Source organism: Podarcis erhardii (genome assembly GCF_964252035.2).
Source record: "Podarcis erhardii genome assembly, chromosome: 4".
In the NCBI taxonomy this organism is placed as follows: Eukaryota; Metazoa; Chordata; class Lepidosauria; order Squamata; family Lacertidae; genus Podarcis; species Podarcis erhardii.
Genome location: NC_138508.1, coordinates 33,265,108 through 33,290,280, shown reverse-complemented (window position 1 = coordinate 33,290,280; position 25,173 = coordinate 33,265,108). Strand labels below are relative to the sequence as shown.

General features: G+C 44.1%; 1 protein-coding gene and 1 long non-coding RNA gene across 2 annotated transcripts in view; both read right to left on the bottom strand.

The window, feature by feature from the left end:
• Positions 1-25,173, bottom strand: part of ZBTB20 (zinc finger and BTB domain containing 20) — a 633,941-nt gene that overhangs the window by 583,489 nt on the left and 25,279 nt on the right. The window lies entirely within an intron of this gene.
• On the bottom strand, positions 19,686-23,663 carry LOC309340681. The gene is made up of 2 exons (XR_014156067.1): positions 23,431-23,663; positions 19,686-19,889 (listed from the first exon to the last, which is right to left on the bottom strand). It is a non-coding gene; the product is annotated as an uncharacterized lncRNA (long non-coding RNA).

Here is a 25,173-nt window from a genome sequence, read left to right as displayed (position 1 = left end):
CCCAAAAGATCATCCTACCTCTTATATGCCCACTCAGTGACTGTGCTCTGCTGCAGAGGACATTCTGCAGATAACATTTTTTTCTGCATAGCATAGGAATTGGGCCTTCAGTGCAGTGCTACCTAGCCTTTGGAATTCCCTCTCATTAAATATTAGGGGAGAACTGTCTGTGTTATCTTTTTGGCACCTACTGAAGACCATGAGCCTCAAACGTGACTGGATTACTCATAATTTTTTGAAAGAGGTGGGGGGATACTTCAGCTCCTAGAACATGAGTGGGGAATCTGTGGCCCTCCAAATGTTGTTCTACTACTATCAACCCTGGCCAGCATGTCTAATAGTTAGGGATTACAGGGTTTGGGTTTATTCTTAAACAATCAAATGGCATGTAAATTGGATGAAATAAGTAAGTAAATAAATGAAGTGGGAGCAACATCTAGAGAACCATGGGCTCATCTCATTGGATGTCATTTTCTGAAACTTTAATAGCCCCAAATAGTATTTATGAGATGAGGGGACCAGAACTGACCACAGAACTGACTGAAATATCTTATCTACCTACCCACCCCTGTGATTAAAAAAACAGAGGTCCAATTTCTGTTGCAAGATGTTTACCTTCATCCGCTGCAACGTGGCTGCAATATCTGTATCTAGCTATGCACTAAGATACTAGCTGCTTTATTTTCAGTTAATTTCCTAATAATGCCTAGCATGAAATCTGCCCTTTTCGCAGCTACATCTGAGCTAATGTTTTTCATTACACTGTCAATCACATCCCCAATAACCCTTTCCTGGTTAGGTGTCAGGTGCATGGAGAATTTCTATCTCTTTCTTTTTCTTCTTACACACGGGCACAATTATACGAAGTGTTTTTCATCCAAAATGCTCCACTTGACAAATAATGTTAAAAGTCAGCATTTCAGTGACTGAAAGGAGGAGCTTGGCTGGTAGTCGGTACCTGATTCGTGGGCGTGAGGGCTGGTGATGGATTGCCTGTCCTTACTGGGAATACCACACTGTGCACAAGAGCTCATTTGGCATATCTTGCAGCAGAAAGATTTCATTAACAGCTTCTAAGGAGACACAAGTGAAATTCAAGAGAGAGTAATTTGTGAACAAAATTGCCAGCAAAGAGACAGGATAACCTCATGACATTTGTGCTTTTGTGCGTCGTTCCAGGTCTCTCTCTCTCTCTCTCTCTCTCTCTCTCTCTGTGTGTGTGTGTGTGTAGGGAGGCAGAGTTATATGAGCTCACAATGCTTTAACCTCTAGCCTGTAATTTAAACTATGCTTGAATTTTTTTTGCATAAAAAATAGCTAGGAAAAGTGTTTTGCCAAAGGAAAAACTGAATAATGTACCATCGTGTTAAAAAGATGAAAGGATTTAGCTCACTCTCCAGTTGATCCTGCTCAATGAATTGTCATCCATGATATTTTTTTCATGTACGTTTAATAAAACATAACTACCTTGATTTCTGCTTATTATTCCTGCTCATTTAATGGCTACCCTTAATTTGTCAGAATGCTTGCATTTACTTCCTTCTCCTATTCCAAAATTTGTGTATTTATACTTTTATATTATTTGTTCAGTTTTTTGTCAGTCCTACTCATGTAGTGAGAGCTGACAGAATTATAGTCCAATGACAAACAAGGTAGAGATCTAAGTATTGTCTTGAAACCCCAAGGTTTGTGGATAAGGGGCTTGTATTCAAGAAAGCTCTAAAGCTAAGGTTCCATCAATAATTTTCCTCAAGTGATGAAACTCTTTCCCCGCTGCACCCCTAAATTTGTTCTGGGGTACTCCAACCTTCCACAACAGATTTGGGGACAGTACATGGAGCATGGAGGAGAGAATGAGGGAGGGAATTGCCTTTGCACTAACAGGAATCTTTGCACTAGTTTCTGTTTGTGCAATGGCTTAGTTGTCTATAACCTATGGATGGCTTTTAACTAAGTTTTAATCAGAGTAGACCCACTGAAATTAAAGGACCTAACTTAGTCATGTTAATTAATTTCAGTGAATCTACTCTGAGTAATAATAATAATAATAATAATAATAATAATAATAATAATAATAATTTATTATTTGTACCCCGCCCATCTGGCTGGGTTTCCCCAGCCACTCTGGGCGGCTTCCAACAAAGATGAAAAATACACAAAAATGTCACATATTAAAAACTTCCCTGAACAGGGCTGCCTTCAGATGTCTTCTGAATGTCAGGTAGTTGTTTATCGCTTTGACATCTGATGGGAGGGCGTTCCACAGGGCGGGCGCCACTACCGAGAAGGCCCTCTGCCTGGTTCCCTGTAACTTGGCCTCTCACAGTGAGGGAACCGCCAGAAGGCCCTCGGAGCTGGACCTCAGTGTCCGGGCAGAACGATGGGGGAGGAGACGCTCCTTCAGATATACTGGACCGAGGCCGTTTAGGGCTTTAAAGGTCAGCACCAACACTTTGAATTGTGCTCGGAAACGTACTGGGAGCCAATGTAGGTCTTTCAAGACTGGTGTTATATAGTCTCGGCGGCCGCTCCCAGTCACCAGTCTAGCTAACGCATTCTGGATTAGTTGTAGTTTCCGGGTCACCTTCAATGGTAGCCCCACGTAGAGCGCATTGCAGTAGTCCAAGCGGGAGATAACCAGAGCATGCACCACTCTGGCGAGACAGTCTGCAGGCAGATAGGGTCTCAGCCTACGTACCAGATGGAGCTGGTAAACAGCTGCCCTGGATACAGATTTGACCTGTGCCTCCATGGACAGCTGTGAGTCCAAAATGACTCCCAGGCTGCGCACCTGGTCCTTCAGGGGCACAGTTACCCCATTCAGGACCACGGAATCCTCCACACCTGCCCGCCTCCTGTCCCCCCAAAACAGTACTTCTGTCTTGTCAGGATTCAACCTCAATCTGTTAGCCGCCATCCATCCTCCAACCGCCTCCAGACACTCACACAGGACCTTCACCGCCTTCACTGGTTCTGATTTAAAAGAGAGGTAGAGCTGGGTATCATCCGCTTACTGATGAACACCTAGCCCAACCTCCTGATGATCTCTCCCAGTGGCTGCATGTAAATGTTGAAAAGCATGGGGGAGAGGACAGAACCCTGAGGCACCCCACAAGTGAGAGCCCAGGGGTCTGAACACTCATCCCCCACCACCACTTTTTGAACACGGCCCAGGAGGAAGGAGCGGAACCACTGTGTGATGGCCTGGGATTCCGATTCTGAGGATGAACCAGAGGAATCCCAGCCTGCACAGGAGTCCCCGCCTCCAGGGCCGGCTGAACTGGGGCAAGGCCTAGATGCTGAAGAGCCTGCACCTGTGACAGAGCATCAGGAGCTGGCCCCAGGTGAAGCCCTTCTGGCCCCAGAGGGGCTTGACGACTCAGTGGCCACAGGTGAGCCTCCTCCAGGGCCCAGTAACCCTTCGGCCTCTCCTGATCTGCAGAGGCTTAGGGCAGAGAGGCGAAGGGAACTGGTTGCCCCCAGGAGGAGTGCTCGCCTTAAGGCCAGAGGAGGCGGGGCTCCTGGGGGTCGGGACCGCCCCCGGCCTTAGAAGAGGATAAAAGCCCAGTCAGCCTGGCCCCAGGTTGCGGGAGCAACGTCGTTGTTGGCTTTGGACCTTCCTGTGTTCCTGATCCCTGCTTGGCCTCCTGTTCCTGACTATCCGGTGTTCCAGTTCCCAGCTCGGCCTCCTGTTCCAGCGTACCTGTTCCCCGCCCGGCTCCCCGTCTTGGACCTCGCCCCTCTTCGTGTGGACTCTGCTTACACCCACGGTACCTTCCCCCGGGACCGGCACACACTGTATGACAGTGCCCCCAGCTCCCAGCCCCTCAAGACGGTCCAGAAGGATGTTATGGTCAATGGTATCAAACGCCGCTGAGAGATCCAGCAGAACTAGGAAACAGCTCTCACCTTTGTCCCTAGCCCACCGGAGATCATCAACTAGTGCGACCAAGGCAGTTTCAGTCCCATGATGAGGCCTGAATCCCGACTGGAAGGGATCCAAATGGTCCGCTTCTTCCAGGCGTGCCTGGAGTTGTTCAGCAACCACTCTCTCAATCACCTTGCCCAAGAATGGAAGATTTGAGACTGGGCAATAATTGGCCATCGTGGCTGCATCTAAAGATGTTTTTTTAAGAAGCAGTTTAATAACCGCCTCTTTCAGCGGGTCTGGGAAGGCTCCCGCATGGAGGGAAGCATTCACCACCCCACGAAGCCCATCGCCCAGCCCTTCCCGGCTAGCTTTTATAAGCCAGGATGGGCAAGGATCCAGGAGACAGGTGGTTGGCTTCACTCGTCCAAGCAGCCTGTCCACATCCTCGGAGGTAACAGATTGGAATTGATCCCACACAAGTTGACTAGACAGGACTCTAGCACTCTCCCACCCTGGCCCTGCTCCCACGGTGGAGTCTACTTCTTCCCGAATCTGAGTGATTTTATCTGCAAAAAACTTTGCAAAATCATTGCAGGAGATCATGTGGCCCGTACTGGGCCCCGATGTCGCAGGTGGTTCTGCTAAATTGTGAACCACCTGAAAAAGTCTCCGGTGGAAGTACTTCCTGAACTACACTGTCAATAAACCCCTCTCTCATGCACACATACCTACCACCAGTAGCATAAGGAGCCATAGTGTGATTCCATGCTGCTGGTGGTTTTTGGAAGTATGTGGCAGGACCAATCATTAGCTGGCTAGGATGGAGGACGAGAATTAGGTAGGCAAGACATATCCAATTAGCCCTACCCATCTGGTGACATGTGAACACTGGAACCAGGTGAGTGGGGTCACTTTTATCTTTCCTTCCTACCTGAGTGTTGTCCTTCCTCCTGGCCAGTCAATGACTGGCCACAGTGGCTTGGTATCACATCATAGTAAGGGGGCTCTTGTGTCACAGCTGTTGTATGTAAACATAGCCTTAGGACTCCATTCAGTAAGTGAAATAGGAAACTGTTACATTCCAGTAAAACTATAAGCCCAGACCTATGAATTCCCCACAACTGTGTCTGAAAACAGTGGACACAAGTACATAAACAAATTGCCCTGCCTCAGTTCAGTGTCATGCTGATGGTTGATAAAGCTGTTATAATCAGAAACATGACATTTCTATATACGACATTAGGAAACATGGGTCTTTTTAAGTGAAAAAGTAAACTGCTTAATTAATCAGTTGTTTTTAACTGATTTCAGTATTGTGTTCTTACATTGTTGTACTTTGGCCTGTGATCTTAAGGTGAAGGGTGGGAAAGAAATAACAGCAGCAGCAGCAGCAGCAGCAGCAACAACAACAACAACATTTACCTAGCAATAGGTGCATTTCTTTGCAAAAGAATGGGGCTAGCAGATTGGCTTCTTAATCCTCCATAAGCACATAATATTAGTGCACAGAGCGGCTTGTGTCTATGTAGCTACAGTGGCGTTGTACACTTGCAGGTGCTTCCTGCTATGCCGCCTGGGGAATGCAATCGTATTATGAAAGATTAATGCCAAGTATTCAATACCTAAAACTGTGCTGATAAAAATGCTTCTGCAGTAGGCAAAATTGATTTGATGCCACATTTAAGATTATATGTCCTTATGCCGGTCCTTATTACATCCCTGTTTGTTTGTTTGTTGATTAGGAATTTATAAGCTCAATATCCAGTCTAGAACTATATCACCGCTTTGAATAATGTCACACTCCCCCCGCCCCCAATATGCTGGCACACCACTCATTTTAAAGCATGTATTTGGACCAGGCTGCTTATATTTAACGGTGCAGTTTCGTTCCAATTCAAAGATTACCAGGTTCTGATGCCGTATAGGAAGTATTCCCGAGGAAAACAAAGTAACAGATGGAGAAAGGAAAATTCCAATTAAAACTGGATGAAGGTTGAACAATCAGTAAAGAAGAATGAACAAATTAATGAATAAACAAACACAAACAATCTGTGCAAAAAGCAAGGCTGCAATCCTGTTCCACCCAGGCCACCCCTCTTTGGCTTGCTCTAATCAGCCATGATAGGCAAGGGTCAAGAGGGATTGTAGGTTGTCTCGATGGCTGCAAGCACCTTGTCCATAACCTTCAATCATAATCCAGCCTGCTTCGTTGCCTAGAGCTCTCAGAATACTGAAGAGCAACCTGGGCTCCACAACGCTGAAATGGACACTCAGGCAGGATTGTGTTGATGATGCAGCATGCCAGGCTATTCTACAGGGAGACTAGGGTCTTAAGAGAATGGCCAGCTCTGAATTCTTCATGCCCCCCCCCAACCCTGCAAGGGGAAACAGCCACCCTGCGACCAAATCCTACTATGGTCTGACTATGACATCTTTGTTCGGTTTTTCTTAGAGCTCTCCTCTGGGATGCAAGTTTGGACTAGAGCCTGATCAGAAAGGGATCCACAAGATCCATGGCAGAATTCCAGTTTATTCTGGAATTTGGTGGCAATTCTAGGAGAAGAAACACTTCTTAGCTGTGTCACTAAAAGCAAAAATAAGCCACTGGTGTATTACTCTTTCCTTGAGAATGGAATATCTAGTCACTCCATCTTAGACTGTTAAATCCTTCCTCAGGTCTCATTTAGCATGCAGTTTCCATATTTTCCAATATGCCTTTCCTCCTGCACTTTGTTATATTTCATGATCTCATTGGATCACAATCTTACTTCCATATTAGCATTAGTCATTAAGCAGAAAGACTGAGCAGCATCTGAATAATTCCAGTCATCATTTTCCCTGAATGTCACTTCGCTTCATTTTCCTGCCTCTTTTTCCCATGCATGGGTATGTAAAAAGGCTGACCATCGACACACATTATAGCAGAGGAACAAATGCTTATATTGTGCTCTGTCTTGAACAGTACCACCTCTTGCTTCTTCCCATATGAATTTTGTATAGATCTTTTACCCCTCAGCTATCCAGTAAATCAGAGGGATGCGGGTGGTGCTGTGGGTTAAACCACAGAGCCTAGGACTTGCCGATCGGAAGGTGGGTGGTTTGAATCCCTGCGATGGAGTGAGCTCCCATTGCTCCGTCCCTGCTCCTGCCAACTTAGCAGTTCGAAAGCACATCAAAGTGCAAGTAGATAAATAGATACCACTCCGGTGGGAAGGTAAACGGCGTTTCTGTGTGCTGCTCTGGTTGCCAGAAGCGGCTTAGTCATGCTGGCCACATGACCTGGAAGCTGTATGACGGCTCCAATAAAGCAAGATGAGTGCCGCAACCCCAGAGTCAGCCACGATTGGACCTAATGGTCAGGGGTCCCTTTACCTTTACCTTTATCCAGTAAATCAGTGCTGGGCCCTGTAATCGAAATACTAGACTTGACTTGCATTTTCTTTCTGACTGAGTCCAAGATAACTTTAATTTAGATTTCACACTATTATATATGATGGAGCTAGAAGTCAGGTGTAGAGACCAACTCATATCAATGGTAACTGATAGCAGCTACTGTACTAGTGTCAAATTAAATTAATGGAAGTTAGATTTCAGTTAAATGCAAGGATACATAGTGAGGGCAAGGCTACAAGTTTTAAGTTATAGGAGGGCAGATTTTGGTTGAACATTAGGATAAATTTCTTAATGGTCAGATCAATTCAACAATAGCACTGGTTACTTGGGTTGGGCTGCAGGTCTTCAAATGTAAGTGCTGCAGCCATCTGTCAGTGATACTCCAGCTCTGAATTTCCTGCACAAAGCAGGAGTTAGGCCAGATGGCTTCAAGGCCTTTTCTAATTTTGTGATTTTATGATTAACCAGTAACATGAATCAACTAAATGCCTTGAATTGCCTAAAAAGTTGTGCTCTATTAATCAGGCAGAGGGAGATATACAGTTGTGTGTGTGTGTGTATAATATTAGTATTTATAAAAACTGCAATTGGCTTGCACCACCTTAAAATAAGCATCCCCTTCCCTCTTTCTCTCACACAGGAATGAATGCCTGCTCTAAATCCATGCCAGCTGACCCATGAATGCATTATCTAGAAAAAACATATGCTTCTTGCATTTTGGCTGCAATCCTACACAAATGTACTGGATCGCAAGTCTAACTGAACTCGGTGGGGCTTATTTCTATGTTATATATCCATAAGATTTCACTATTAATCGACCAATTAATTGATTAAACAACTACAAATCAAACAAGCAATTGATGAAGATGTCTTGGATGGGTGAGAACGCTAGTATAATTATACAAGACTGGGAAGTACCTTGCAATGCATTGGATTAGATTATCAAGTTGCCCGTTTCAACCTTATTATTCTGCAAGTCTTCTTGTCCCTAACATGAATGGGGTGCTAGCATGATAGACTACTCCAGACAAGTGATGTCACGTACCTCAAACAGTAGTCAAACCTAGTGATGTGGATATATTCAAAATCTCTTTGTCATGCTTTCTTTCAGGACTTGATCAGAAGCAGTGCAGCCAACTAGGGGACAGAAACACTGCTGACTATGCTTTATGTTTTGGGAACAGATTAAAAATATTCTTCCCATCATTTTTCACAACACTTGCCTTTTATTTTCCTGACCTATTTGACTCATTATACCATAATAATTTTCTCTGTATATTTAGTTCATGTTCATTGCGCTCCAGCTGTTTCAATAACTGTCAAATTGGCTGGAAGAAATTCAATGACAAGAGTTGGTACGCTATACAACAGCCTTCTTCCACAAACCAATACAGCTACATTATCATCTATTAAAAACGTCAATACTGGTAGCTCCCAACTCTGCAAACGTAACTGGGAATGTTGGCTACACAGATACATAGGTGGAAAGTCAGCAGCGATGGCCACCAACAAGGATGGCCCTAATGGAGACAAATTCTTGGAGGAGAAAGCTATCAACAGTGCTAGAAGCTATGATGGCTGTGCTGTGCCTCGTTTTTCAGAGGTTGTAATGGTCTAAACCACAGAGCCTAGGGCTTGCCGATCAGAAGGTCGGCAGTTCGAATCCCTATGATGGGGTGAGCTCCCGTTGCTCGGTCCCTGCTCCTGCCAACCTAGCGGTTTGAAAGCACATCAAAGTGCAAGTAGATAAATAGGTACCGCTCCGGCAGGAAGGGAAACGGTGTTTCTGTGTGCTGCTCTGGTTCGCCAGAAGCGGCTTAGTCGTGCTGGCCACATGACCTGGAAGCTGTACGCCGGCTCCTTCGGCCAATAAAGCGAGATGAGCGCCGCAACCCCAGAGTCGTCCACGACTGGACCTAATGGTCAGGGGTCCCTTTACCATTAATCCTTCTGAATACCAGTTATTGGAAATCTCAGGAGGGGAGAATGCTCTTGTGCCTGGGTCCTGCTTGCAGATTTCCCACAGCCATTGGGTCATCCATTGTGAGAACAGGATCCTGGACTAGGAGGGCCATTGGCCTAATCCGGCAGGCTCTTCTTATGTTCTTCTTATGTTCTTAGCTCAGTGGCAGAACATCTGCAGGAAGTCCTTGGTTCAATCCCTGGCATTTCTAGGTAGGACTGCGGTTGACCCTGCCTGAAACCTTGGAGAGCTGATGCTGATAAGTGTCAACAAAGCTGAGCTAGATGAACAAATTGTCTGACTCAGCAGAAGGCAGTTTCCTATGCTGCATTCACCTCTGATATTCTAAAATGCTTTTGGAGAGTCCCTCAGTCGTGTTACATATATAACATTGTGCTATATTCCATTATGCTAGATCAGCAGGAAAGGTCCAGATCCAAGTAACACTGTTGTTCACCTGCATATATGCCACGTTATAATGCACTGTGTTTATACACACACAGCGAAAAGTTCTATGTGGAATAAGTGTTACCAACTGAGAGCTGTTCCTCTGTGTGAGTCTTTTGCGCGATTGTCTCATTTCCTTTCTTAAAAAAATAAATCTCTGCATATCGGTAGCAAGTTTCATGAGATGAGTAAATGAGACTGGTGTTAGATACCTAGTGCTTTGCCGTTCTCTAAGGTTTGCTAGTAATTGGGTCAGAGATGTGATCTCTTTGGTGTCCCTGGGGCAATGGGAAAAGATAGCATTGACTCTTCTCCCTCCCACCCTGCCTCTCTGCTCTCCATCCTCCCAGCTTTCCTTTCCTTGATGTTGCTGAACTGGAACCTTGTGACCCTTTCAAGGCAACGTGGCAACCTTTCCCATCTCTTCTCAAATTGAATTGTAAATTGGGGGGGGGGGGTTGCCTTAGTGGGAGGCAAGACATCCATTTCAGTTCTGCATCCTTGCTTTCTCTCTCTCTCTGTCTCTCTCTCTCCCCCTTCTGAGACAAACCGAGACCCAGAGGAAAGGCTGCCAAGCCTGCCTTTATTTACAAAGGCCTCTGATCAGATTTAACTCCATGGTTAATAAGAGCCTGGCCACTTGGTCACATCTGCCCCATTACAGTTCAGGTCAGCTGGAAGCCAAATGCTTGAAGACCAGCACAACAACAGCTTCTTAACAAAATTTGCACCTATCCATCTATTTGTCTGAGAAGTGTGGGTTTATTTACACGCCACGTCCCCAAAGCGAACTGTGCCCAAAGGAGTTCGCTCACAACAAACATCAACTTTGCATTAATTTTTTTTCCCAGGGAGGGGGGAGGGAACCCAATTTATTACAAAATGTTTTGATAAATTCAGATAGGATAAACACAAATTTAAAAGCATAGTATAAATCCATGATGACAAAGGAGAAATCTGTTCTAGACATAATGTATGCACACAGAGCCAGATCAAAGATAACAGACAAAATAGATAAATAAAGCTAACCCACACTGGAAGTGCTGGTCTTGCTGCACTCCATTCAAAGGGCCAACAAAGCCTTGCTTAGGTACAGTTCAGAGGGTCTTCTTATAAGGCTTGATGATAAACAAGACCTGCTCATCTTGGTGTATTTTCAACAATACTATCTCAGGGGGAATGCAAATTAATCAACCTAATTTATGAGCCTGGATACTGCTTGTTGGTGTGCTTTTTTAATTATCAGATTATTATAGTAAAGGGCATTCTAAAAAATGTTATAGGGCAGTTCTGTTATTGCCCCCACAGCTGTGAAATGCCTTTCACTCTGTCATAGATGAAGCAGAATACTCTATTTGCTTCAGATGTCTTACATGTTTTTACCCAAGCTTTCCATTACCCATAGGACTGGAGACTGTTTTGTCTGTATGAATTCCCTGAATTCTTGTTTTTACTTGCTTTTATACTACTGTTTTATTGGTTTTATGTTGCATTCTTGTTTTAATTATATTGTTTACTGCTCTTATGTTGTTACATTGCTTAGAGATTTTTAAAACTATTAAGTGGAATATACATGTTTTAAATAAATAAAGATTACTCTGTACAATATATTTCCAGGCTAAACTGAACCAAAATGCAGAACTGTCTTCAGGAGATTGCTCAGAATTTGCCTGCTCCTATCCTAAGGATACCAGCACAAGCCTGGCAACAGAGAAACGTCATGTGCCATCTGTCTCCTTAAATGCTGGGTGATCCTGCCCCATGACTCTGAAGGGTTGAGAGGTCAGAAGAGGAAGATCCAACAGTGTCAAAGGTAATTGAAGAATATACAAATGAAAGAGGAACTTTCGGCCTTTCAGTATGCCTTGTATTAGAGTTTCATCTGCCATTTGTTTGTTTGTTTCTCTCCTCTCTCTTTCTGCTTGCCTTTTGCCCTTCTCAGAAGCAACCCTTGTCCTTTCAAATCTCATGGGATGCTATTTGACGATGCCAGTGACTGATCTCTCCCTTTTGCAGCAACCACACCAGTTGTACACACACACAGCAGCAAAAGCAGCAACATTACATTATTGTCATTTAAGCTGCAACTTTGTGAAACTGAAGTATGCTGACTTACACGAGCTTTCTCCTACTGAGCAGAAATTATACTCCTAATTGGTTTTTTAAAAACAACAACAACAACAACACAACAATCTGTTTTTAGCTTAAATAAAACAGGGATAAATAAATAGGTTGTGGGTCAGTATACGAAGTCACAGGTCCGTGGGTCTGGGAATGATCTGAAAGTCTGTTAAAGATAAACAGAGTTTGAATGCAGGACTCTCTATATACATAGGGCTTCCTAATGAATTGACCAGTACAATTCAAGTTATGGCTATCCAAAGTCCAGTAAGTGAACAAGAATATGGGGGGGGGGGAATCCATGGGAACATGTAGCAAAAGGGCAAACTAAAAAAGACAAGCGTCCTGTGACGTGGTAGACCTCGATATGCAGGTTCATCAGAGTCAGCGACACTCCTGGTGGTTGGGTGCTTGAGAACTGCAAAACAAGAGATTTTGCCAGTGGGTCAATCACCTACCATGATGCTGTGTGATTAACAGGTGGGTTGACCCACCCATCCAAGTTCTTCCCTGGGTGTGGAGCCAGATAAGGATTAACACTACAGTTCACAGACATCCAGTGACACCGAGTGCTGGAAAATTCAGGACAGACACATTGCACAGTGATGGCTACCAACTTGGATGGCTTTAAAAGAGGACCACACAATTCAAGGGCAATGCTATCGACAGCTACTACCCATGATGACTATCTTCTACCTCCACTGTCAGAGGCAGTATGCCTCTGAATACTAGTTGCTGAGAATCACTAGAGGGCAGAGGGCTGTTGAGCTCATGTCCCACATGCAGGCTTCCCACAGGCATCTGGTTGGCCACTGTGAGAACAGGAAGCTGGTTTAGATGGGCCATTGGCCTGATCCAGCAGACTCATCTTATGTTCTGATCGATCCAAATTCCCCCCACCCCGATAAACCTAAACTGCCTTAAAACATTGTTCTGATAACCCTACCTGACCCTCCACAGTCCCTTTAGAGTATAATAAATACAGGGGAAGGGGGCAGATGGAAGGCAGAATTTGGGATTGGGATGTTGAAACTGTTGGATAAGATGAATGTCTGTGTGTCTCCTCACCCCAGTATAACCGATCACTCAGAGGTTCCACTTACAGGCTCTATTTACAATCCAGCGGGATACAAATTTTGTTAAATAAACCACATTCACTTCCACCATGCTTGTTGAGGGTGAAACCTGAGAGTATGCATTTAGTTTCTTCCATCTCCCCCGTGTGTGCTTATTATGCACGATACCGGGCAATGGGACTTAATTTTCTCTCTTTGTGTGACATTTTGTTCTCAAAAGGATTTTCTCTTTGTGCGTCATTTTGTTCTCAGAAGGATTTCACAAATGGAGCTGAAAGCCTAATTTCTTTTTGTGGTTCCCCCCGCCACCTCATTTTGTTTTGAAAAGCTTTTATAAATGAAGCTGAGAGCTTACTTCAGTATTTTATAGGCAAAGTGGGATCACACTACTATTTAGTCATCAAGGGATGGGGGACTTGTGGCCTTCCAGCTGTTGTTGACTCTTAGCACCTCCATGCACACTGCCCAGTCTTGTGCCCCAGAGATTTGACTTCACTGCTGGGGGGGCACTCCATTATCTCTTCGGTGCCAACAACAACACCCCACTTTTCATCCAAGGGGCTCCCTCATACATGGTACTCCCTTTCTGCATTTTATCCTCACAACTCTGTGAGGTAGGTTAGGTTGAGAGACAATGACTGGCCCAAGGTCACCCAGTGAAGTTCATGGCTGAGTGGTAATTTAAACCCTGGTCCAACACTCTAACCATTACTCTCAAGGATTGTTGGCCACCCTCCCTCTCACTGAGAGCAACATATCTTTGTTTATTGGGCATTACTGAATTAATTTCACTACCCTGAAATCTAGCTTGATGAAGGGTGGCATGTAAACATTTAATAAAAGAAATGTGTGTTGTTGATTTTTAGAGATGTCATTGAAGAAACACTGCTAGCTGAATGAGCAATCATTTTTGCATTTGGCAAGCAGTGTTTTGTGAGGTTCAAAGGGGAACTTACACCACTTCTCCCCGCTCCCCGTCCCACTGAAAACTGGTGCATCTTGCCAGGATGAGACATGTGCAGATTCTCTTAAAAGAAGAACTACCAATCCTACAAGTGCTTGTGTATTGCTTTCCCTCAGCTATTCTTGCAATGCCTAAACTACTTCTAGTCACATCCCGGACTGAGCAAGCAAAAAAGGGTCATGCAGGAAGTTTTGCTTTCTGTGGATATGCTATTTGCTTACTACTATGAATAAGGGGAAAGGAACATGGGTGGCGCTGTGGGTTAAACCACAGAGCCTAGAACTTGCCGATCAGAAGGTTGGTGGTTCGAATCCCCACGACGAGGAGAGCCAGTGTGGTGTAGTGGTTAAGAGCGGTAGTCACGTAATCTGGGGAACCAGGTTCGTGTCTCCGCTCCTCCACATGCAGCTGCTGGGTGACCTTGGGCTAGTCACACTTCTCTGAAGTCTCTCAGCCCCACTCACCTCACAGAGTGTTTGTTGTGGGGGAGGAAGGGAAAGGAGAATGTTAGCCGTTTTGAGACTCCTTAAAGGGAGTGAAAGGCGGGATATCAAATCCAAACTCTTCCTCCCATTGCTCCGTCCCTGCTCCTGCCAACCTAGCAGTTCGAAAGCATGTCAAAGTGCAAGTAGATAAATAGGTACCGCTCCGGCGGGAAGGTAAACGGCGTTTCTGTGCGCTGCTCTGGTTCGCCAGAAGCGGCTTAGTCATGCTGGCCACATGACCCGGAAGCTGTACGCCAGCTCCCTTGGCCAATAAAGCGAGATGAGCGCCGCAACCCCAGAGTCGGCCACGACTGGACCTAATGGTCAGGGGTCCCTTTACCTTTACCTTATGAATAAGGGGAAAGCTTGCCAACAGTGAATTTCCTAAAGAGACAAAGGATTTTGTTTTAGGCAGTGAAGCCTAATCAGGACTAGCACTTGGATGGGCTCTGAACACACAAGGGTGTTTGTGCATGAAATGGGTCTGTGTGGGAGAAAAATGCCCTCTGTGCTGTTGATGGAGGCTTATGAACAGTGCTGTGTGCAGGATGCATAGGTACATGTGTGTGTGGAGCAGTATACTTAGTTTCCATGAGTGACAAGCACAAGTCAAACGGAAATATGCCTTGTGCCCCCTGGGACTCTGCATATCCTGGTCTCAGAACTTGTTGGTACTCCCCCCTCCTCCAGCAGCTTTACGCGTTTCCATTCCTCTAGGGCATCTTCACTTCAGCTGCAGAATGACCTCCCCTGCCTCACCCCCCACTCTTTTGCCTGCAGTCTTGAAAGGGGAAATTAACACAGGCGAAAACACAAATAATAAAGGCACTGAAGCGCACATGGGAAGGTCTGTCACAGAAGAAGCTTCTAGGTGTCTGAACCTGCCAATTCCGTCCCTGGAGGATGTGGAAATGGGACAGTTTTGAGCCTTGGCGCCACCGTGTCAACCGGGAATCGCACATGCTTTAATTAGGAGACGCCTTCAGCATCTCATTGGAGACTTAGAGGAGTGGGGGAGCAATTAGAATCTTTTTCAAAGATGGAAAGGCAGGATTGGAAGCAGTGATCTTACGCTGCCCAGATTATCTGCTCTCCTGCATTCCATGGAGAAAGACCTATACCCTGGGCAAAGACTCCTTGAAGGGCAAACGGCAAAGAACAAAATGTTGGCTTGAAAATAAATGGTAGCAATGAATCTGTTGTCCTCATCCTAGTTCTTAGCATTTGGAAGATGATGACATCATCACCCAAATCTCTGGATGAGCTCACCCAGTGGTTTCAAGTAGGTTTCGAGCAATGCTATTTTCTAGAAAAAGAGGTGCTGGAACTCACCATGACCACCTCCCTCATTCTCTTAGGATGGCAATAGCGCCCACCTGAGAGGTGCTAGAATGGAGCTCCTGAGAACCCCCCCCCCGGAAAAAAGCCCTGGTTTCGAGTAACATGGAGAAAATAATATGGACCCTTTTTGCATGCCACATGCTGAAGTCAGCCGTTCCTCTGCACGGCCACCAAGAGCACAGTGCCCGCCCAACAAGGCAGCTCAGAAGGCATGGAAAGACATCAAGAAACACAGGGGAATCAGGAGGGATGGGTGCCCCGTGTTCATTTCCAAGCCTATATTTTTCAGCAGAAGCTAGATTGAAACTGATCCAGGTGATCAATTTTCTTTGCATTGCCACACTTTGTGAGGGTTGAATGGCTAATGCTGCCTTTTATCAACAGATTACTGGTCTGCGCAGAAGATGCCTATATCCAGTGCTATTTTTCTAGAAAAAAGAGGTGCTAGAACTCACCATGGTGGTCTCCCTTGTTCTCTTGTAATGGCAATGGTGCCCACCTGAGAGGTTCTGATGGATCCAAGTTAGTCCCATAACCTCCAAACAAACTTTTGAGGGATTATGGGGTTAATATTTATAACTAATTTCTAACTAGTTCAAAACAGCATAGTAAAATACCAAATAGTTAATTTCCTTTACATCAGCTCTATTTCTTTTTTTAAAACATAACAGATGACATTTTTTAAAAAGGAAAACAGGAGGCTGATTTATAATGAGTCAGAGACTTTGTCCATCTAACTCAGTATTGTCCACACTGACTGGCAGCAGTCTTCAGGACTTCAGATGGGGATCACCCTCAACCCTACCAGGGATCTTTGGCTTTAAAAGCGCATTACAGTGGTACCTCAGGTTAAGTACTTAATTCGTTCTGGAGGTCCGTTCTTAACCTGAAACTGTTCTTAACCTGAGGTACCACTTTAGCTAATGGGGCTTCCCGCTGCCGCCGCGCCGCCGGAGCACGATTTCTGTTCTCATCCTGAAGCAAAGTTCTTAACCTGAAGCACTATTTCTGGGTTAGCGGAGTCTGTAACCTGAAGCGTATGTAACCTGAGGTAACACTGTCTCTACCACTAAGCTCCAGTTCTTCTTTATTACCTTCCAACTGCCACCGTATGGTACTGAATAGTGCCAATACACTGAGTTTTCTAAAACCATTTTTGCTTGTTCATGTCTATCTTTCCTGCTAAAATATTCAGAGATATATTATTGTGCTCAATTTAATCCGAGTTCTACTTTTAAAATACTTTGGCAAATCTAGAGGGTGCTAATTAAATTTTAATTTATTTTAGTAGTGACTACTAACATTTTCTGACCAGGGACTAAATCTGCACAGTGTCAAAAATGTGCAATTCTTTACTCATGATCCAGAGGTTCTATTTGATGGCTATGAGATAATAGCTCAAGGGTACATTATTGCATCCCTGCTGAAGAATATTTGACATTCTTCATGCGGAAATTAAAGATCATGCTGGCCTGAAAGGGTAGCTTCAGTACTGGAAGTGTCTTTAATATATCTAAACTAGCTGATCCATCTTTACTTGCTATTACATTGGCCAAAGCCAGCTCAGTTCCATTGCAAGCTTATATCAGACTGTGGCATGTGTAAAACCCTTGTAAAGATTTGCTCTGGTCAAATAATTGAAAGACAATATATATATAACAGGAACAGGAATGCTGGGCATCCATTAGCTTTGCAAACACTTCCTTATGGAGATTGAAAAACATGTATGTTATTTGCTCACAGTGCAACCCTACTTATGCTACTCAGAAGTAAGTCCAACTGAGTTCAGTGGAATTTATTCCCTAGTATCTATGCTTAGTTAAGATTGCAGTCTTAGGTAATGAACACGAGGGGCTTCTCAAAAGTAAATATTCCTGAGTAATATACCTAGCATTCTATGAAGGGTCTGGTTCGATCAGGTTACAGGAAATCCTGGAAAGAGCATCACTGCAAGGCTGTATTTTTTTTATTACTAAAGAGGAAAAAGCCCTCTTTCCCATGTCCCCAATTCCATTTTTTTCATTAGCCTCTAGATGCCAACCTCCAAATAACTTCTAAAGTAAAGAGCACATCAATATTGCAGGAGTTTCCAATACTAAAAGCTGATAAAGTTTATTGCACTTATAAAATAAATAGAAGGAAATGCTTTGGGTTTCCTATTTATAGACCTCCAGGGAGGTCTCAGGTATGATTTATTGCTTCAATTTTTGCAGTGTTATTCCCTCACTTACACACTCTTGTGCACATATATACTAAGTTCTATATATCTTGCTTCTCCCACACTCAATTAACTCTTCTTCCTTGCCTGCATAGTCTGTGTGGTCTTCTCCCACAAACACAAAAATCATTTGCATCTTAATACCTTTTCCAGTCTACAAGTTTGTCATTCTGCAAAGCATGGAGTGACCTCACCACTCAGTGAAGTCAGCAGATACTCAGAGCACTCAGGCAGATGCTAGCAAATCCCCAGCAATTCTTAATACAAAGGAAAAGGGTTGCTAACGTTTTCCTTGCTCGGTCAATCAACCCCCTCATCTTCCCTTGCCTTTGAGTCTCCCCATTGGTTCATGATAGAAAAATCCAATCTTGGGTCCACTTGCAGGGTTGTGCACAACTAAACATTGTCCTTCAACTCTGATCATTTTGATATGTCATTTGCCACAGTCGATGTCATCTCCATCTTCCATTTCCTCTTTTCACTACCTTTCAATTCCACCCCGTCCCCCACATATCAGAGCCTATGGCTTGAATACTTTCCACAGCTTCTCTGGGTTCCTCGCCCTCCATATTTCATGAGGGTGAACATCTTCGGCAGCAGAGCTCTTTTTATTTTGCAGGTTTCAGATTTTGTTTTTGCTAGGAAGGGAAGTCAAATTACAATAGCTGCAATAGCTATTGTAGAACAGGAAAATCCTTGTAACATCTGAAGGAGGAAGTCTGCCTCCCCCAGATGTTCTTGGAGTACAACCCCCATCACCTCTGACCATTGGCTGTGTTGCCCGGGGCTGACAGGAGTTAGAACGCAACAGCATCAGGCAGGTACTAGACTGAGGAAAGTTGGCATAACAAAGATACTGTTGCATTTGCTTTTATGACTAGCTTTTATGGGTAAGGGCCCTTTTTGTTGGATGCATTTAATAGATGAACATCATTGACAATAAAAACATTAATAAGCCAACTGATTTGAAAAAAAAGCAAGATTATCTTCTGCTGGAAAAAGTATATGAGATAAGAATTTGGCCTTGAATAGTTTGGTGACCTTGGGCCAGGCACAATCCGTCCCCCTACCTCATAAGGTTGTTACGAGGATGAAAGTGGGGGAAGAACCATTGAGCTCCTTGAAGAAAAGGCAGCATAAAAATGCAAAAAATAAATTGACGCCATAGTCCAAAATAGTGGTATGTGCCTTGTGGAATGCCCTCCCATCACACGTTAAACAGATAATCAACTACACCTGAAGGCAGCCTGGTATTGGGAAGTTTTTAATGTTTGATGTCTCACTGAGTTTTTATATTATGTTGGAAGCTGCCCAGTATGGTTGGGGCAACCCAGTCAGATGGGTGGGATATATGTAATAAATCATCATCATCGCCATCATCATCATAGCATACCAAAAATACTAACAGTATTTTTCATTTTTATTTATGATGATGTTAAAGCTCTGCAGCCCCTTTATGGAGAAAATAGAACTCGGTTTTCAAAATAGTCTCAATCTTGTTGCCCCAACAGGGACAAAAAAAAAAAAACCTCAGAAAAGAGGATTAAAGAGAATGAAGACAATGCTGTAGAAAGGAACTGAGCTGCATCTCTCTCTCCCCCCCCCCCACTTTTCAGTTCTGGAAGTGCTGGCAAGCTGTGTGGATACAAAGCTGATAATGATGTCCTATAGGGACCGAATATAAACTGCGGAGTTGCTGTGAGTAGGGGAGGACCCTTCAGCTTACTGCCTGAATCACCGTCAGTCTCCTTCCCCACCTCCCAGGTATCTTCACAACAACACAAAGAGATAAAGTTCAGAGCCTCATTTCATTTCAATGGGGATTTTATTACTAAAGTGCCAAGGATAAGAAAAGACCAATTTGTAGTTTTATTGATCCAACTAAAGGTCAGGGGCAGATGTGTAGGTCACAGTGTTTCTTCTGAATAGACATGGTACCACGCAATATTCCAGCTACTTCTGTCTATGGAAAATTGCCGAGCGAGGAAGCAGGAAGGGACATAATCTTGCCTATGTTAATGAAATATTAAAATAGTATTTTAATTACATAGATATCAAGATTTTTCTTGTAACTAATGCTTACACAGATAACTGAATCCCCTAAATATGGAACAAAATTGTTTTAAAATTAGGATCCTGCTAGCTTCAGACTGTGTGTGTAGGATGGAAAAGAAGATTGGCATAAGTACAAAAGGTCCCGTTTCTCCAAGCTTATTTAGTCACTCAGAGCATTTAAAAGTGTGAATTCAGTGTCTAGGCAGGGACCTTGCAAACACAGTAACCCCTGTTCACTGACTTAACACTAAGTTAATAAGAAGTCAGTTACCCAATAGGGGCAAAGAGAGAGGGGGCGGGAGGAGCTTTTAATTGTAGCTAGTATGAACAGGACTTGCAGGCCTTACAAGGGTATCTTTGCATTAGTTTCACTTTGTGCAGCAATCCTCAAAAACGACACCTTGTGCACTGGGATGGAGGCAGCTCCTGAGTGGTAGGGTACATGCTTCACATGTAGTGTTTTGGTTCTGGCATGGTGAGGCTGTGCAGGGCTACACATCAAACCTTTTGCAGTCACACTTGGTTGCTTCCCTCTCTGACCTCGGTCTTGGCGGTTTCATCAAAAGCCACCCCAATAGACCACAGAGAGAGGCCAGCTATGATCTGAGTTGTGCCACAAGTGCGCAAAATGGGCAAATAAAAGTGAAGTGAGTGTGTGCACATGTGTGAAAGATGCTGATTACCTGTATACAGTACCTCTTGTTTGATTGTCAGCCATACTGTATTCACAATACTCATTAATTAAGTTGAAAATAGTGATTTACTATAAAGCCCAGTATTAATTAAATCCACTCTGTCTCCTTATGCCTCTCCCTGCTTTATCAGAAAGCAAGCTGAAAGGCCTTTAATTACATTCTCGGAGGGGTTAAGTAATATATTCATTGTAATGACTTCCAGAATATAGTTCAACCATTATGGTCACTTCATTCTTCAGCAATCACAGCTGCCTAATCTATGCTTTCTAATTAACATAATTCTTATAGGTGGTCCCAGAAAAAGGGGAGGGAGGCCACTAAAGCATCTAATAGGAGTGAGAACCCTTGCAGACAGAGGGGAAAAAGGTGGACTTGCCTCTCAAAAGTATGCCATGCTCAGGAGTAGCATTGCACTCTGAGATAATTAGTGGTTTTGCAGATGAGCATATGCATTCCTGGAAATCACAAATGTGTGGTTCACTGTTATGCCAAAGTCCTGTTTGGATAGAGAACGTCTTGGTTTCCTGATCAGCCAAAGTCAAGAGGGTCATCTGCAGCAGCTTGAATGACAATAAGGACCAGTAAAGAGAGTGGCATCATTGTGATGTGACTTCAGACCTTCAAGGAGAATGGTGATCTTAGAGGACACAGTCAAATACTGTACAGCACAGCTTGATTTTATAAATTGTTTGAATTAAAAAATTAACATTTAAATGCAAATGTGCTGTGAATAAGTGTCTGATGGGTGGGCAAGACGCTTTTGTCAGAATATTTGATTTTTTACTTTGTATATTAAGAGCATTCCACAAGCAGAATGAACAGAATGCAAGAGTTTTATACAGTACAGAGCTGGCAAGGCAACACCTGACATTTTCTATCCGAGGCAGTTTTGAGACGTGCTTTGCCTAACAGCCACTCTTATTAGATTGCATGAAATCTTCTAATTAACTAATGGCAATGAATGAGAGACATTTGGGAAGTGACGTCGGGCAGCAGCAGCAAAAGCAAAATCCACATATCTGTGCATTAGGGGATGATCCAGCTGTCAAGTTCTGGGAAAGCAGAAAGCAAGGTTAGAGTCATGCAGAAAGCTGACTGAGGTGAGCCATAAACGTAATTCTGCATGAGCAAAAAGTGTGCCACGCCTACTGCATTATCACAATACTCCCAACAGCCCACAATGTCTGGGATCTTTCCACTGAACAGGGATGGGTAACAGGCATGCTGCTATGATATTCTCCTTTGAATTGATTCATCACAAGGGAGGAAGAACATGCAGCCTATGAAGAGTAACTACTTAAAGTATTAAAGTATAAAAGTTCTCAAAATAGTGGGGTAAAACAAAAACTTTTGAAAGAGAGAGTCCTTCCTGACTGTTGTTATTTTGAGGTAGGATTTGAACACACGTGGTTAAGCTCAGGTAGCAAAATTAAAGTTGATTTGGGGTTCTAGCACAGGAAAACTACTAACCCCCACAAAACCAGACTTTCCTTGACTCTGACACTCCTTCTATTTGCTTTAGTGGTCTATTCCCAGGCAGCATCTGTGTAACCTAGTAGTTTTGGATGGCTGTTGGCTAGCAGTTTAAGAATACAGTTCTTGGTTCCCTTTGAGTATCTAACAGCTCTTTGGTTTGCTTGTTGTGGTTAAGCAGAGGAGCTTTCCTATGGCTGACCTGTATTACCAGTAGTTGTTGTCTGGCAAGAGTTCAGACTCACTGTTACGCTTTAGAAAGTCAATAACCAGTAACAGCAATTGTGCTGGATATAGTAAACTTTCATATCAAACCCATAGAGCAAGGCGGTCCAACACGTGGTCCAAGGGACACATGCAGCCCTTGAGGCCTTTTTTTGGAGGCCTTCATCAACATTTGATACTCCTCCCAAGCCCTTGCACTGCCTTTCCAAAGCCGAGTAAGGAGGCCTTGAACTCAAATTTGGGAAAGGGGCATGAAGGTTCTGACAGGGTTCTGGAGTCCTTGAGCCTCCTTCTCAAAGCCTAGTTAGCACTTTTCCATCTTTGGGAAGGGGGTGGGACAGATCTAGGAGCCTTGCACCTCCTTCCTAAAGCCTGGCACCTCACTTAGCCAGCTTTGGGAAGGCAGCATGAAGGCTGGGGGCAGCATCAAATTTTGGCCTTGCTCTCCCTTCGTGTGTGACAAGGCAACGTGTCACCTGCAGGTTCCATATTGAAGTACTATTGCAGCCCAATTGGTATGAAAAGTTGGACTGCTCAGACATAGAAGGAGGCCTCTAAGAATAGATGCTGGTGAAATAAAAGGTACTTCTAGACAGGTGTTTAGTGTGGGATGGCTGCTCCTTGGGCATGCAATTATTTTTTGCAGCAGCCACATGATGTCATTGGCATCAAAATGCTACCTTGTATTGCACCCCACCCCCCAGTTTAACTGGATGTACCCTTTCCAGGAACACTGAAATAAGTTTAAAACAAAACAACCTGTTGCCAACAATCTGTTTGTAATTATTAAATGCAGGAGCAGCTTGCACAGTGGGGTAGAGCTGCCACAATAGCCTCCTGGCAGCAGCTTCACTGATGCTTACTGGGACAGGGAAGCTGGCGAGGGGTGAGGCAGGGGTGAGGTTGGGGCTGTACATTGCATACTGTCCCCTTGCCCTCACCTTGTTGGTTAGCTGTAGTGATGCTCCTGGCAGTAGGCTATTGCTGTGGCTCTCCTCAACCGGTCTAGCTGCTGTTGTCTGAATGACCTACCTGCAATATCAAGACCCCACCTGGGAACCCCCCAAAATGTGGCAGCCCTATTATAAAAAACTCTTTTTCACCAAGAGATGGAGAGCCGTTTGATGTAATCCTCATATACTGGAGAAGGTTTGGGTGTCACTCATCTGAACTTTGCTTTTCCTTGCTCACTGATGTCGCCTCTTTAAATCCAGCAGCATCTTTGAAAGGGTAGAAAATAAGTCCTCTTCCAGGAAGGTCTCATGCCCTTTTGCTGCTGCTGCTGCTGCTGCTGCCTTACTGCCAGTGACTTTTCTCTGAGAATTCTTGGCATCCTCAGCACAGCAGCCAGCTGCTTGTGTTATGGTTTCCATGGTGACTCGAGCATGATGTAAAGGTGGTGGCGGTTGTGGGAGCTGTGGGAGGACAGGAGTGAGAGGGCGGGGGTGTTCTCTGCATGTGAATGAATGAAAGCGGGTGAGGGGAAGAGGGAGGAAGAAGAGAGAAGGAAAGAGAGAGACAAAGTTCGCTATGAGCCCTGCCAATGATGCTGCCATGTTATTTCGGTCCCACAAATCCCAGAATAAAATTCAGAGAGATGGATAGATGACCACCACCCCCCCGCACAAATCCTTACAGAGTGTCATGTCATGCTGAACCAGGCTATTTCTAGAAGCTTCCATTTTTCATCTACCTCTTGATGTCAAATACCCCTGTGTCTGAGTATTGGTTGAAAATAAGGGCTGCTCCAGACAATCTGTTTATTAAGGATTCATCCTGTTTTGCTTGCACAAAGCTTACATGGAGGTTAGATCGTCTCCTGTCTTTATGAAGAATTAATTCTGATTTGTTTACACGGTGGTTACTTATGACAATGAGTGTTCCATTCTGATTTGCTTGCAGGGTGTTTACACATCCCTCTGTTAATCATTTCTTCACCCCACACTTTCCAATACATTTCCCCATCATTTCCCAAACCACAAAAAGTCTGTTGTTGCTTTTGAAGTGAATTCGTTGCAGTAGGCCAACAGAGCACTTAAATCTATTTTAACTGCACAAACCCAAATTTCTGGAATGTGCTTGAAATCCCTCCTGCAGAACAGTAACAGTCTGGAGGAACCGTGAATTACTCAAGATCCAGTAAATGTAGCATTAAAATAGAGTACTACGTAGTTACCACTTCAGAGAGTAATTCTATTCATACATTACTCTCAGTGCACAGTGCTTTACAGAGTAACATAAACGAGCTAGATTTCTGCCCCAATGAACATCAAGGTGGCAAGGGTAGCAGGGAAGGAACAGATATGTACTTTTTAGGTTTAGTTTCTGTAAGGGGTGAAAACTGAATGGTTTAAACCAAAGGCTTTATGGGGGGGGGGAGCTGGATTTTGAGCAGGGCTTTGAAGAGGGAGAAAGAAGTGGTACAATGTAATGCCCTGGAAAGGAGCTCCAGTAGCAAAGAAAAACAGAGTCAAGCAGATTCATTTAACCCTCGGTGTAATTAAATATAAGATGTGAGCTTTTCTTTCTGTACTCTGACAACCTTTTTTGTTGTCCCTGTTCATCTGAAGTAACTGTGAAGTAACACTGACATATATTTCACAAAAGGTCTTTCATATGCTATGACCTAGAATGCTTTACCGAATAAAATGCAATCTGACGGCAGCTCGAAAGAGGGAGAAAGAGAGTACCATAAGGAAGAAAATAATAGTACTCTCTTTTAAAGGAGCTTCAGCAAGGTGGGGAGACCTTTGCATGGGGAACCTGTTGCCCTCCAGATGGTATTGGACTCTGAATCCCATCTACTCTAACCAGGGTGCCAACTTGAATAAAACATTGGAGGGGGC